The 14,079-nt window shown below is 35.1% G+C and overlaps 1 pseudogene; it reads left to right on the forward strand.

Annotated features, from left to right (window-relative positions):
• The first annotated feature begins 340 nt into the window (after positions 1-340).
• On the forward strand, positions 341-8,007 carry LOC127721047 (uncharacterized; annotated as a pseudogene).
• The last annotated feature ends 6,072 nt before the right edge of the window (positions 8,008-14,079 follow it).

Below are 14,079 nucleotides of genomic sequence, written 5' to 3' on the forward strand. Positions count from 1 at the left end.
CAGGACGAGAACAAGTTCACAATAAATACAATAGGTAGGTTCTGTAATAGGCGCTTCCGGGATTAAGGTCGGAGAAATTTAGACTGCCACGGGAAATGAGGGTATATTGGATAGGAACAGAAATTAAGCCTTGCAACAGGTCACCTACGGACCCCTCAAAGAGTTGTTGCAAAGATTCTTAACGTGCAAAGAGCGTGGCACTCTCTTTACACGAGGCATCGGATTTAACGTCCCCATTCTGACCAGACGTGGCTGCAAATTTGTACATCCCGCACAGCCAAACGGACGCCCCACTTTAGCAAGGGTTATCCCTCATGAAGTCTTATATTATATAATTAAAATGGCAAGGTATTTTGAGTTCAAGAATAACTTCATGGCTAATGTAGAACAGCTATTGTTAATAATAATAAAATAAGAGTTAAGTTAGGTAATATTTATATTAATGCTCCTGTAGATTATGGTGCAACAATCTCTGTAATTAATGAGCAACTACTTAGAAGGGCATTTTGTAAGAAATAATTACCAATCATAAGTATTTCAGATTTACCTGAAATTCGTGGAGTATGTAATACTGTACATAATGTTAAAGGAAACATTGATTTGGACATAGATGTCACTGAATTAGTTATGCCCTTTTCTTTTTATGTTGTAAGAAATGTGGGATTTCACTTAATCCTTGGTCAAGATTTTTTAACTACTCATAAGGCAAACATAAATTTTTCAAATCATATTGTTTCATTTCATGATGAGTTAACTATTGCTGTCTTAGAGTCTGGAAAGAATTTAGAAAGATATTTCATAGCAAAAACAAGTAAAACCCTGACTAAATACTTGCAATTGACTCCGGACTTTTCACTTACTGGTCGAGCACAAAATATGGTCTTTTCAGACTATGAACAGTTTGAAGTGTACGGTTTGACAAATTTAGAAATTAAGATATCAAGACAAATTATGTGTTTCATCTTTATTTATTTTAGTGACATTTGACGTTAAATATTTGTGACCGATTTATTTATTTGTGAAGTAACCGAAATTAATACGATAGACATAAATATTGTAAAGGAAAAAAATGTAAGAATAAGATTTTAAAATTATAAATTATAATTATCTGTTATATTAATTAATGTGAAATCCCACTTATGGCTTAATGTTATGAAATGTCATTTTAATATTGGAGTATTGCATAAAACTTGTCACGTTAGTTGACTATTGTTCTTTTTCAATTTTCAGTTAAAAAAAATTGTGAAATTTGTGAAATCACAGCTGTACTTTAAACCGTCAACGTCGTGAACACTCATTATCGCAATTCCAAATAATTTTTAAAGGGCTACTTAGCAACCATGTAGTTAGAAGGAAAAAGCCGGAGTGGAATTTACCGCTTGTTCTGACCAGGTTACAGTCCAACTCACAAGGATAAAAGCCAAGGACACCACAATCAGAAACCCTAAGCCGGCCATTCAAAGGAAACAGAAGCTCCATCTATCAGGAAACGGAATGACCAGCGTTTTGCCCAGTGCATTGACTCAAGAATAGCCGTCCCTTCTTTTTTCTGGTTGTTAAAGCACCCTTCACAGCTACCGGTCAACTCCTAAGCATACATGCTTTGATCCTTAAAGACGGTCAACGGAAACAGCTACCATAGGCGTTTGCTTTGATGTCAAGGATTGATTGATTGATTGTTGGTTGCTTAACGTCCAGTGGCAAATATTTCATGCATATTCAGGACGAGAACAAATTAACAATAAATACAATAGGTAGGTTCTGTAATAGGGGCGTCGGGAATTAAGGTCGGAGAAATTTAGGCTGCCACGGGAAATGAGGGTATATTTGATAGGGACAGACATTTAGCCTTGCAACAGGTCACCTACGGACCCCTCAAAGAGTTGTTGCAAGGGTTCTTAACGTGCAAAGAGCGTGACATTCTCTTAACACAAGGCATCGGATTTAACGTCCCAATTCTGACCGGACGTGGCTGCAAATTTGTACATCCCGCACAGCCAAACGGACGCCCCACTTTAGCAAGGATTTTACTGCCGGTCGGAGGAAGACCAATGATGACCATACTTCTATTCCCCAGTCACCCTTGGGGGATGATGTCAAGGAAGACAGAAGCTGACTACGTAGCAGTTCTGCAATCGCTGAAAGATCGGTTGGTTGACCCAGTTGTTGCACATTTTGTAGTGGATTTTGAAGTTGATAAGTTCATTAGCATTACATAAACAATGTATATAAATCGAAAAAGTTGATAAATGTTAATGAGACAGTCCTCGAAATAGTTTGTAAATGATAATGACACAGCGCTCGAAATATGTGATTTTACACATTATGATTGATTGATTGTTGGTTGCTTAACGTCCAGTGGCAAATATTTCATGCATATTCAGGACGAGAACAAGTTCACAATAAATACAATAGGTAGGTTCTGTAATAGATTAAGGGGTTAAGGTCGGAGAAATTTAGACTGCCACGGGAAATGAGGGTATATTGGATAGGGACAGAAATTTAGCCTTCCAACAGGTCACCTACGGACCCCTCAAAGAGTTGTTGCAAGGGTTCTTAACGTGCAAAGAGCGTGGCACTCTCTTTACACGAGGCATCGGATTTAACGTCCCCATTCTGACCGGACGTGGCTGCAAATTTGTACATCCCGCACAGCCAAACGGACGCCCCACTTTAGCACGGGTTTTACTGCCGGTCGGAGGAAGACCAATGGTGACCATACTTCTATTCCCCAGTCACCCTTGGGGGTTACACATTATGCATGTTATGATTACGTACTATAACAATTTTATTGTGTGTATTTTAATTGCATCTTTACAATTGCAGATGCTTGGTTGGGTATCAGAAGAGTCTTGCCAGGAGTCAACATCAAGGGGTGTGTGTTCCACTGGACCCAAGCTGTGTGGCATCATATACAGAACAATGGTTTGGTCAGGGCATACAGACACCAGCAATCCGTCCACTCCTTTGTCCGTCAGCTCCTGGCATTACCGTTTCTACCAACAACACATATTAGGGACACCTTCATCTCGTTACAGAATCGTGCCAACACACCACAACTACGGAACTTTTGCTTACATGGATCACAAATGGTTCAACAATGGAGTCCACATTGCTGATTGGTGTATATGCAAGAGAACAAATAATAATGTAGAAGGTATTTATCACTATATTTTGTCAAAAATCGATATTGCTTTCAACATGAGGAAGGACATTGACAATAAAGACTTATAGGCAATTTGGATTGAACTTTTGCTTCCCAAGATAAAACAAATAACTGCCAACAGAACCAGGCAATTTTTTATAAACATTTTGAAGAAACAATAAGCAACCTACAAAAAGAATAAGAGACAATTAATTTTAAAGATTTTAATATATGTTTATTGAATACAAATACGTCATTATCTAAATCTTTCAGAAAGGTGCTTAAAATGTTTGATTTTGAACAAATTAATCAAAATCTATTCAAATTAAGTGATAACTTGCACTGTCAATATCGTGCCCAATTGTCTGATCTTGAACTTGGTAAAGTTCAAGTACGCCTAAGTGATACGTATTGAATCTCGTAAACTGCACGTCACGCAGATTAATTTAGACATGATGATGTGCAAATTAACCACCCTTTAAACAGACCATCAAATTCAACCAAAAAAGACTCGCAACCGTAGATTTCATAGAAAAAGTCAAATTCCGGTCAATACCAACAACACGGTTGTCAATTTGTCAACAGTTTCTTTAACTGAGGATGGAAATACAGTTTATTTAAGGGTTTAAATATTTGTCCTACGCACAGTAACATAGATAATATGAAACTGGAGGATGACCTTGAAAATTTGACCAGAATCCTCAGAATTACTTTGGTGACAAACCAAATGACACAGAGAAAAACTCCTACAGTTCAAACTCGGAGGAAGAAATCAGAAATCCGCGATTTAAATAGAAGAATTCATAGTTTCCAAAACCAGGCAAATCTGCTAAACTGGAAAAAGTAATCGACAAAATCAAATAGGATGTTGTTCATCTAGCTAACAACAAATACTAGTAGTTTTAAAACACCTCTTCTTACGAAAAAACAGCCATGCAATCGTTGATTTACCATTTAAGATCTCATGTAGAAAATCTTCTTTCTCCCATTCAAGACACTACAGATTACCGTCGTAAAATGGACTCCATGAACCTTTTTTCTCCGGAAACTCTCCTCCTCACTTTGGATGTCACCTCAGTGTATACTAACATACCTCATAATGACGGAACACACTTGTGCAAGGGAATAAGGGACTAGCGCACATTCTAGAACCACCCACCAAATATTTAGTTCAGCTGCTTATAAAAGATGTGGTATGGTTGCCAATAAGACAACTCTCCACAAGAGACCAAATGACACAGAAAATAACAACTATAGGTCACCGTACGGCCTTCAACAATGAACAAAGTCCATACCGCATAGTCAGCTATAAAAGGCCCTGAAATGACAAATGTAAAACAATTCAAACGAGAAAACCAACTTACTCTGGTTCTGAAATGCAACAATTTCATCTTCAATGGTAAATATTATCGTCAGATAAACAAGAGAGCGTTGGGAACCGTAAATGGCACCGTCTTACGCCAATATTTACATGGGCAAATTAGAGAAACAAATCATTTCAACATCGTTATCTTAACCTCAGTTTTGGTTCCGTTTCATCAATGATGTTGACATGATATGGATTGAATCCCAACAAAATTTGGATGATTTTATGAAACATGCAAACAACACCCACCAGTCAGTAAAATTCTCACATGAAATTTTCTACTCTAAAATATTTTTCTTGGACACAAGTCAATTGAAACATTATGTGCAAAAGATTGATTGATTGTTGGTTGCTTAACGTCCAGTGGCAAATATTTCATGCATATTCAGGACGAGAACAAATTAACAATACATACAACAGGTAGGTTCTGTAATAGAGGCGTTTGGGATTGAGGTCGGAGAAATTTAGACAGCCACGGGAAATGAGGGTATATTGGATAGGGACAGAAATTTAGCCTTGCAACAGGTCACATACGGACCCCTCAAAGAGTTGTTGCAAGGGTTCTTAACGTACAAAGAGCGTGGCACTCTCCTTACACGAGGCATCGGATTAAATGTCCCCATTCTGACCGGACGTGGCTGCAAATTTGTACATCCCGCACAGCCAAACGGACGCCCCAATTTAGCAAGGGTTTTACTGCCGGTCGGAGGAAGACCAATGGTGACCATACTTCTATTCCCCAGTCACCCTTGGGGGCGTCCGTGTAAGAAAGACAGTTGTAAGTCTGGTAGGTGTGAATGGTTTCTAAAATATATAAAAACGTAGTTTTTTATGCATGCTGTAAATAATGCATCTTCTTATGCTTTTGACTATTGTTCTTTATTATCTTATAAATTTTAAACATATATTCGCTTTATTTAAATTTACTTTCAAATTTTATACAGGTTAAAGCCATTTTTAAGCAATATTTTGTACATGTTATAAAATGTACGAGGTACTTCTGTACATGTTATAACTTGTATTTTTGCATTGTACAAATTATAACATGTACAAAATTTTTGTACATGTTATAACCTGTACAAAATGGTAACTTGTACACGACATATACATAACATGTCATTGTACTGATGAGCAGTATTTGCTTTAAGTAATAAAAGAATTGAATTGAAAAAAAAATGAAAGCAAAAGAACAAATAACAACCAAGAATAACAAAGTGAAAAGTAAGAGAAGAACAGATAGGGACCGATCCAGATTCAACCAACACATGGAAAGAAAAAGACAAATACTGGAATTAACATTTCTAAACATCAGAAATACAACCTTTATACATTTTTTGGACACAAATCATTCAGTTAAAGTGGAATTAAAAACAATTAAAGAAAAATTAAAAGAGAATAATACCAACAATAAAGATATCAATTATGAACCTAATATGAAAGATGAAGAAATCAGCAATCTCAAAGATCAACTATTAATAAATACAATGTGGGAAAGTACACAACTATATGTAAAAGGAAATGAGGAATTTCGCTAAGAATTAGAAAAGTATAGATCAACTCCTGAAAACCTTAACGTCCATGATTTATATTGGTAAAATGAAATGTTAAGGAATGAAAATTCAAGAATAATTTCTGTCAATAATGATTTAATAAAACAACATTTAGAGAAAAGTAAAATAGATGCAGAAAATAATGAAATTGTGATAAACCATCTGATATACATAGAATTTCAACTTGATTACGAACAATTACAAAAGACAATAAATTTATAGAAAGAGTCATTAATGGGTAGAAAAGAAGTAGAAAAAATTAATAAAAAAATCGATCAACTTGAGATGTAGATAAAAAAATTACAGCGACTAAAACATTAGCAGATGCGGAATCAACAAGATGGGTATCATCAAAGACAATCGTTTAATCCTCATTAAACGACAGCAGAAGAGATAGGTTTTATTAACATTGAGAAACACGCGGACGTGTTTTTTTTTGTTGAGGAGGAGCAATCTGTCACCAGGCTGATTTGGACTTGTATTTTTATTTATCATTTTATTTAATAATTGGACTTTTAGAAAAGATAAGGTTTTACAAGTTTAGATTGATTGATTGATTGTTGGTTGATTAACGTCCAGTGGCAAATATTTCATGCATATTCAGGACGAGAACAAATTAACAATAAATACAATAGGTAGGTTCTGTAATAGGGGCTTCCGCGATTAAGGTCGGAAAAATTTAGACTGCCACGGGAAATAAGGGTTTATTGGATAGGGACAGAAATTTGGCCTTGCAACAGGTCACCTACGGACCCCTCAAAGAGTTGCTGCAAGGGTTCTTTACGTGCAAAGAGCGTGACACTCTCTTTACACGAGGCATCGGATTTAACGTCTCCATTCTGACCGGACGTGGCTGCAAATTTGTACATCCCGCACAGCCAAACGGACGCCCGACTTTAGCAAGGGTTTTACTGCCGGTCGGAGGAAGACCAATGGTGACCATACTTCTATTCCCCAGTCACCCTTGGGGTAGGACACTAAAGAAACTAGAAACTAGAAAACGGATTAATTTAAGTTAACAGCTTTGTTTCCAGATCATATTAATTATTCGAAATCAATTGTATTAATAAGTAAATGCTAAATTGTGTACATTATTTAAATTGAATTTAATTAATAAAATATGTTAACACTAAAGAAACTAAACGCGCAGACTCCAAAATGTCTTACTATAACTAACTAATTGAAATGATAAATTAAAAACGAATTGGTCATATTTAATATTATGTCATTTGAAGATCAAGACGAATATTAGGAGATTTGGTACTTTTTATTGACAGGTTTTGTGTAAGAGATGCTGACTACGAGTAAACAATAGTACAAAATGACATGAAAAGAGGATATTTATTGGTACAGTGTAGAAATAAAAAAAAAAAAAAAAATTTGAAATAAAAAGGTACATATGATATACTTGGTACTTTACAATCTTTGTGTGTTTAATAACATAGGTAATATGTCACGGTTACTCGTTTGCGCGAAATAAAAAGGGACGTAACTCTGCTCACGATGCGGAAAATATAACGAAAGCTCCAACACATTATGTATCGCAAATGTATTCAAATCGGCACCTAGTCAATATGGAATCTAAAGAAAAATTCAAATCGGCACCTGAAGACGATTGAAATATGATAAGCTACTTGGTTCGATAATGTCATGAGTTTTATATTTAATTGCTGGAAAAAAACTACACTTATTCCATTAATGTGCTGGATTATCGATTGAGGTCATATGATTTACAATTAAGTGAAGTAAGTTCTATCTCCATATCATTGACATATAATGAATAAAGTAGAAGGGTTAATGTTTCCCTTGCATGATCCAAGTTTACACAGGGTTTTAATTTGCTATCCATAGATGTAATGACCATGATGACATTTAGTAACCTTTCCACATTTGACTAATCACTGCCATAATTTGTAATGTTATTTTTTGTAATTTCAGGATTTTAGTATTTTTGTTCAGACATATTGTGTTTATCAAAGTATATCAATCTCCGCTCGAATCTAGTATTTTGTTTTATGTGCCAAATGTTATGTCATGCACACCTTTATAATTATATATTGTGTTACTCGAGAATACTTTGTAAAAAATCATATTATTTGTGCATATATAGTAATCATCAATATGTGTATGTATCCTATAAACTGCATTTGCTTTTGAAATAAAGTATTACCAAATATCGAACTGAATGGTACTGTGCTGTTCATTGATATAATTTGTATTCATATTTGGTTTTATCAAATAAGATATTAAACAATACTATTCCACTTTTGTACATGATATAGTACCACGGATTCCCGAGTTTTATGTATACAGGACCTTTGTACCTTAAGTTTCGTGTATACAGGACCTGTGTACCTTATACAAGCAAATGAGTAAAAGCGACTGAATCAAATGAAGAATCCTCAAATTGAAGGTAAAGAAAGGAAATATTAAAAAGCCAAATGTATGACATTGGGAGAAGCAGTTATGAAGTTTGATATTGGTATAAAGGAGAGGTCATAAATCAGAGAAAACTTTAATCAAAGTTTATAGTATGTTGAGAAAAGTTCAGAACTAGCTATGTTGTTTGAAGAGGAATCTCAGGGGTCAAGACGTTTTTCTTTATCTTAAAGTCATATGAAACTTCAAATTAAAAAATATGATGCATATGTTTTTTTTTATAATTGAATGGCTAGTTTATATTATAAAATTTATGTACATATACGTTTCTATAATTTGTCCAAACTTAGAAGAAATTTACTTTTTTTTAATTGTTTGCTTCCAATATATAACTCAGCCTTGATAATAACAAAAAAGAATGGTTTGTTCTGTGGTAGTTTGAAAATAAATAACCTGACTTACAATGTATTGAAAATAAATAGCTCAGCATGTCTTTAAAGCCATTTTATGAATGCTATTCTAAAGTATGAGATGGCACATACTTTACTATGTGAATTACATTTTTGCTTTATCCTACATATTAGTCTTTTGATGTTGTACCTAAAAACTAAAAGTCTTACACTGAATCTATATATTTTGCTTTTGAGACCAAAATATTGTCGAAAAAGTAAAGAACGCAGAACTTGCGTTTCAGATTAAGAAAGGGTCTGGGAAACACGCAGAATGCAGTATTTTGTATCATTTTTTCTATAGCTTCTTGCGGCCACCCAAACCCTTTGCCGATTTTGTTTTTCGCCTCGCTCCGCTCGGCGAATTTCTTTGTCATTACTTTTAAAGAAAACTATAGTAACAGCAAAATTAATACATTGTACGTATGCAATGTATGCAGTTTGGAATTCAGAAGATTCACTTCCAGAGGATGATGATTAACTCTGATTATATGGTGGTACATAATGACTTGCCTATACATGCAATATATATTTAAGAATAAAATATGAATTTAAAAATTGTGTGTTTTCAAATATTATATTAAAATATAATTGTGAAAATAAATGATCAGTCCCTTGTTTTAATGAAAATGAAAAATCATGCTTCAACAGTGCAGAAAATAAATAATCTGTCCTTTAATTTCACAAAAATAAATAACCAATCCAAAACAAATCCTCCTGCCCTACCCCCTCCCCCCACCAGAATATCAAATGGTCGTCCCCTTAAGCTCTTGAGTTAGGTTTCCCATTTTAATGAAATAACTATTGAAAGTTACAGAGTTAATTCCCCTGATGAGTTATTCCCCTTTGAAATTAGTTGTATTTGAGAATATAAAGGCTGATCATTGTTTATTGATTTATTATTGCATGATTTATTCCTTGATTGATTGTAATTGTTTATTGAATATATAATGTTGTAGACTTGATCTTTGGAACCAGAAAAAAACATCTGTACTTATAGAACTTCTGTCAATTTTAGAAACATACATGACAAGTTAGAAAAATCCCCTAATAATCAGCACAACAAACATACCATATTCAGAAGCAACATGCATTATAATACAATTACATTCCTCGATTAAACTGTTAATCGAGTCTTTATTTACACTTGCTATATGAGGCAAAGGGGGGACATTTATATGGGCTCCGGGATTGCAAATCTATAGTAATTGATAACAGTATATTTTGATTGGTTCACTTGCGCATTTCAATCAGTCTTTGTAATTCTATTTTATATTCGTTTTTCTGAAATATTGAATTATATGGATGTAATAAATATGTAAACTTTCCAGCGACATACACTAGTACTTTATATTAGAGTCAGCTTGTTTTTCCCGAAAATGTATTATATGACCGAGCCGACAAATAACCTGGTCATATATAGTGTAGGATCCGGGCAATGCATCCATCTGATACCTTGCTCTACCTCTGAAGATGACCCCCATCAACAGAAACATGAATAAACGGAGAACCAGAACTTTTGGCTGGAGATACCATCTACCAGGTGATGGAATTACCTTTCGGAACATAAATTCACAGTATATCAACTATATCCTATGGAAGTTTTGTGAAAAAACTAAACAATCAGTTTCATTTTGGACATTGTTTGAGAAAATTTCATTTATTCATATGTACAGATGTTTTGGGCATTTCGCCAGAATGTGAAAGTTACACAGACAATCGGATGTTAAAGTTATCAAAGTGAAATAAAAATCCAAATTACGTCGCGACGCAGAAAGAATGAAGGAATGTAAGGGAAAAAAGCAATGTCATTTTTTCCTTGCGCTTGACTAAATAAGATTGTAATCACGGTTTCTTTCCAAGCTTAGACTGGCATAAGGAATTCTTTGATAACGTAAGACTCAGAAATGCCCGAGGGAATTCAGAAAGAGTGATAATCAAAATCAAAAGTATACATTATGAAAAGAAATTTAGAGAGTTGTAGCAAAAACGTTCCGGTATTGTAGACAAATTAGACCAACAACAAAAAAGGTACATAAGATAAAAAAAAAATTACAAGAACGCGCCATTAACTTGAAGAATCTAGGTCTTAAATGTACAGTCAAAGATGTGAAGCTATCGATGAGCAATACAATTTAAACGCGAAAAAAAGCATGCAAGATAAAACCAATAAGCTGGAAGACAAATTGGACAATTTTCGTAGAAATGCATGAGAACATAATTATTTCAACCATAACTATTGATACAAAGGACGCCATGATCACCGCAAAAACTTTCGGAACAATTTTAGATGAAGAGTAAGACCCGGGACGTGTCTTCAGGAGCCGCGGGAATATATGACCGGACTATTTGTACTATTAAGTGTGACATTAATTTTTAAACAACATTCTATTAGTTCAAATCTTTATATATTCTTTTTATATTCTATTGTTCCTGATTGATTGGTTGTTGGTTGTTTAACGTCCAGTGGCAAATATTTCATGCATATTCAGGACGAGAACAAATTAACAATAAATACAATAGGTAGGTTCTGTAATAGGGGCTTCCGGGATTAATGTCGGAGAAATTTAGACTGCCACGGGAAATGAGGGAATATTGGATAGGGACAGAAATTAAGCCTTGTAACAGGTCACCTACGGACCCCTCAAAGAGTTGTTGCAAGGGTTCTTAACATGCAAAGAGCGTGGCAATCTCTTTACACGAGGCATCGGATTTAACGTCCCCAGTCTGACCGGACGTGGCTGCAAATTTGTACATCCCGCACAGCCAAACGGACGCCCCACTTTAGCAAGGGTTTTACTGCCGGTCGGAGGAAGACCAATGGTGACCATACTTCTATTTCCCAGTCACCTTTGGGGGCTCTATTGTTCCTGACTTTAATATATTAGAGTGATTAGTTATATTTAAGACATAAGTTTTACACCGATGAAGTGTCATAATCTTGGATAAATGACTAAATTTCATTTAAAAATTTATTCGCTGCGACACTTTTGACAATAATTTAAAAATTGTCGGACACTTAATGACTTTTTAATCTATTGTTATTTCTCTTTGGCATCTGTTAATCTTCCTAATACTTTAACTACATGTGCTTATCTATATTGTTAACGTTGTTATGATACTTTTCATTTAGTTTGGAGTTTGTTGTTCGGTTTTGCCGGACTCCTAAAAATAAAAGTTTTAAGGAGCGAAAAATTCCTTCTTATTCCATTTAGTCGGAACGCCATTCTACCCGGCTATATCTGGAAGAGGATCTAGATGAGTACCTCTACAGCAAAGCCAGTGCTAAATTGAACATTTGATTCAGTAATTGCTTAAAATCATCAACGTAACGTGTGCAATGAAACGTCGGAAAAAGCGAAAAATGTTGTCTCCGTTTCAACATGTTAAATGGGATATGTTTGTATTATAACTATGTTGAAATTTTAATGGAAATCTGTACGATTAAATTCACAGTAGAACCTACAAATACTTTATCAAAATTCCAAGGCGACTTTACCAAAAGCCCAAGTCGTTGGTGGAAGTTATTTGAAAATGTGAATGCTTTATATTGTAATAAATTCAAATTTTGCAATGCATTTCCCCTATTTCCAGAAGATACTGTTCAAATATGATTTATTGGATTACCGTAAGACATAATAACCACTCAACAGTATTTAAAATGCGAAATTCTGAACAAGTACCGATTTTCATACGGCCTTTGGAGACAGTCGATGCAAACTTTCAATATTTACAAAAGTGCGAGAAGGATTCATAAAACAAAATCCTGTCAGAACTGAAACCGAAAATATAAAGAGTGTTCCAACAAATTAGTGCCGTTAACAGCAGCGAAGTACCACATCTTAAAACCAGCCCGACAATAGTAGAACCATTCGTAACAGAGGTTTACCATAAGACAGAAGTTCAACATATGACAAGACCCATAACGGAAAGACAACATAGATGTAATACATACAACAGATGTGGTGTGTTTGTGACCATATACCATCTCAATGTCGCTTTGTTGGAATAAAATGTAATAAATGCAATGCCATAGGTCACAAAACAAAAATGTTTAGATCACACACATTTAAAGCAAACGTTTAATAGAATTGTACAAATTTGCAGCCACGCTCTTTGTACGTTAAGAACCCTTGCAACAACTCTGAGGGGTCCGTAGGTAACCTGTTGCAAGGCTAAATGTCTGTTCCTATCCAGTATACCCTCGTTTCCCGTGGCAGTCTAAATTTCTCCGACCTTAATCCCGGACGCCCCTATTACAGAACCTACCTATTGTATTTATTGTTAGTTTGTTCTCGTCCTGAATATGCATTAAATATTTGCCACTGGACGTTAAACAACCAACAATCAATCAATCAATCAATTATAGAATTGCAAAAATAGAATGAGCTGTAATTGACTTGAATAGAAACACAGTACGATGAACTTTAACTCCTTGACTGAATTTATATATACACTATTCCTTTCATGTCGCGAACTGCGCGAATACACAAGACCTACTCACGATTCCTGAACTCAAGAGGGTCGTTATCTACGGAGTGTTCTGAAAAGCAAGTTAAACATGCAACGCTTTCTTGTTGGCAAATAAATGTGCTTTGAATTCTCTTGTTGTCCTCATTATAACGTTGATATTGTAATTCTGGATCACATTCTTACCAACACTGTAGCAGCTTACAATGTCCGTCTTATGTAAATGTACATCCATTACCTCATACATTGATACAATGACGGAAATATATCTTCACCTTCCTTCTAATGTATTCCAGCGATTCTTATGTTTTCACGTTCACTGTATTATATCTGATTGTCATTGACGTAAGCGTTGAGCCTCACTGCTGAATAAAATTTTCGAATTTAGCGTCTTGCGCCACACAGTTTTACTCAAAAGTAGATTTACGGCCGGTGACAAGCGATGCATAAAATTTATTGCAATCATCTCGAATTCGTTAAGTCGCATTAAATAATGAAGCCTTATAAACTGGCAACCCTTGAAACTGGTAGTTAAAATCCAGTGGCGGATCCAGAACTTTTCGTAAGGGGGATGGGGCCCGCTGACTGACCTAAGGGGGGCCCGCTCAAGTCATGCTTCAGTGATTCCCTATATAATCAACCAAATTTTTCCCACAAAAGGGGGGGGGGGGGCGGGCCCTCCAGGATCCGCCTATGAAATCTATAAAATTATGGTGTATT

Source organism: Mytilus californianus, unplaced genomic scaffold (assembly GCF_021869535.1).
Source record: "Mytilus californianus isolate M0D057914Y unplaced genomic scaffold, xbMytCali1.0.p SCAF_12, whole genome shotgun sequence".
NCBI classification, from domain to species: Eukaryota; Metazoa; Mollusca; class Bivalvia; order Mytilida; family Mytilidae; genus Mytilus; species Mytilus californianus.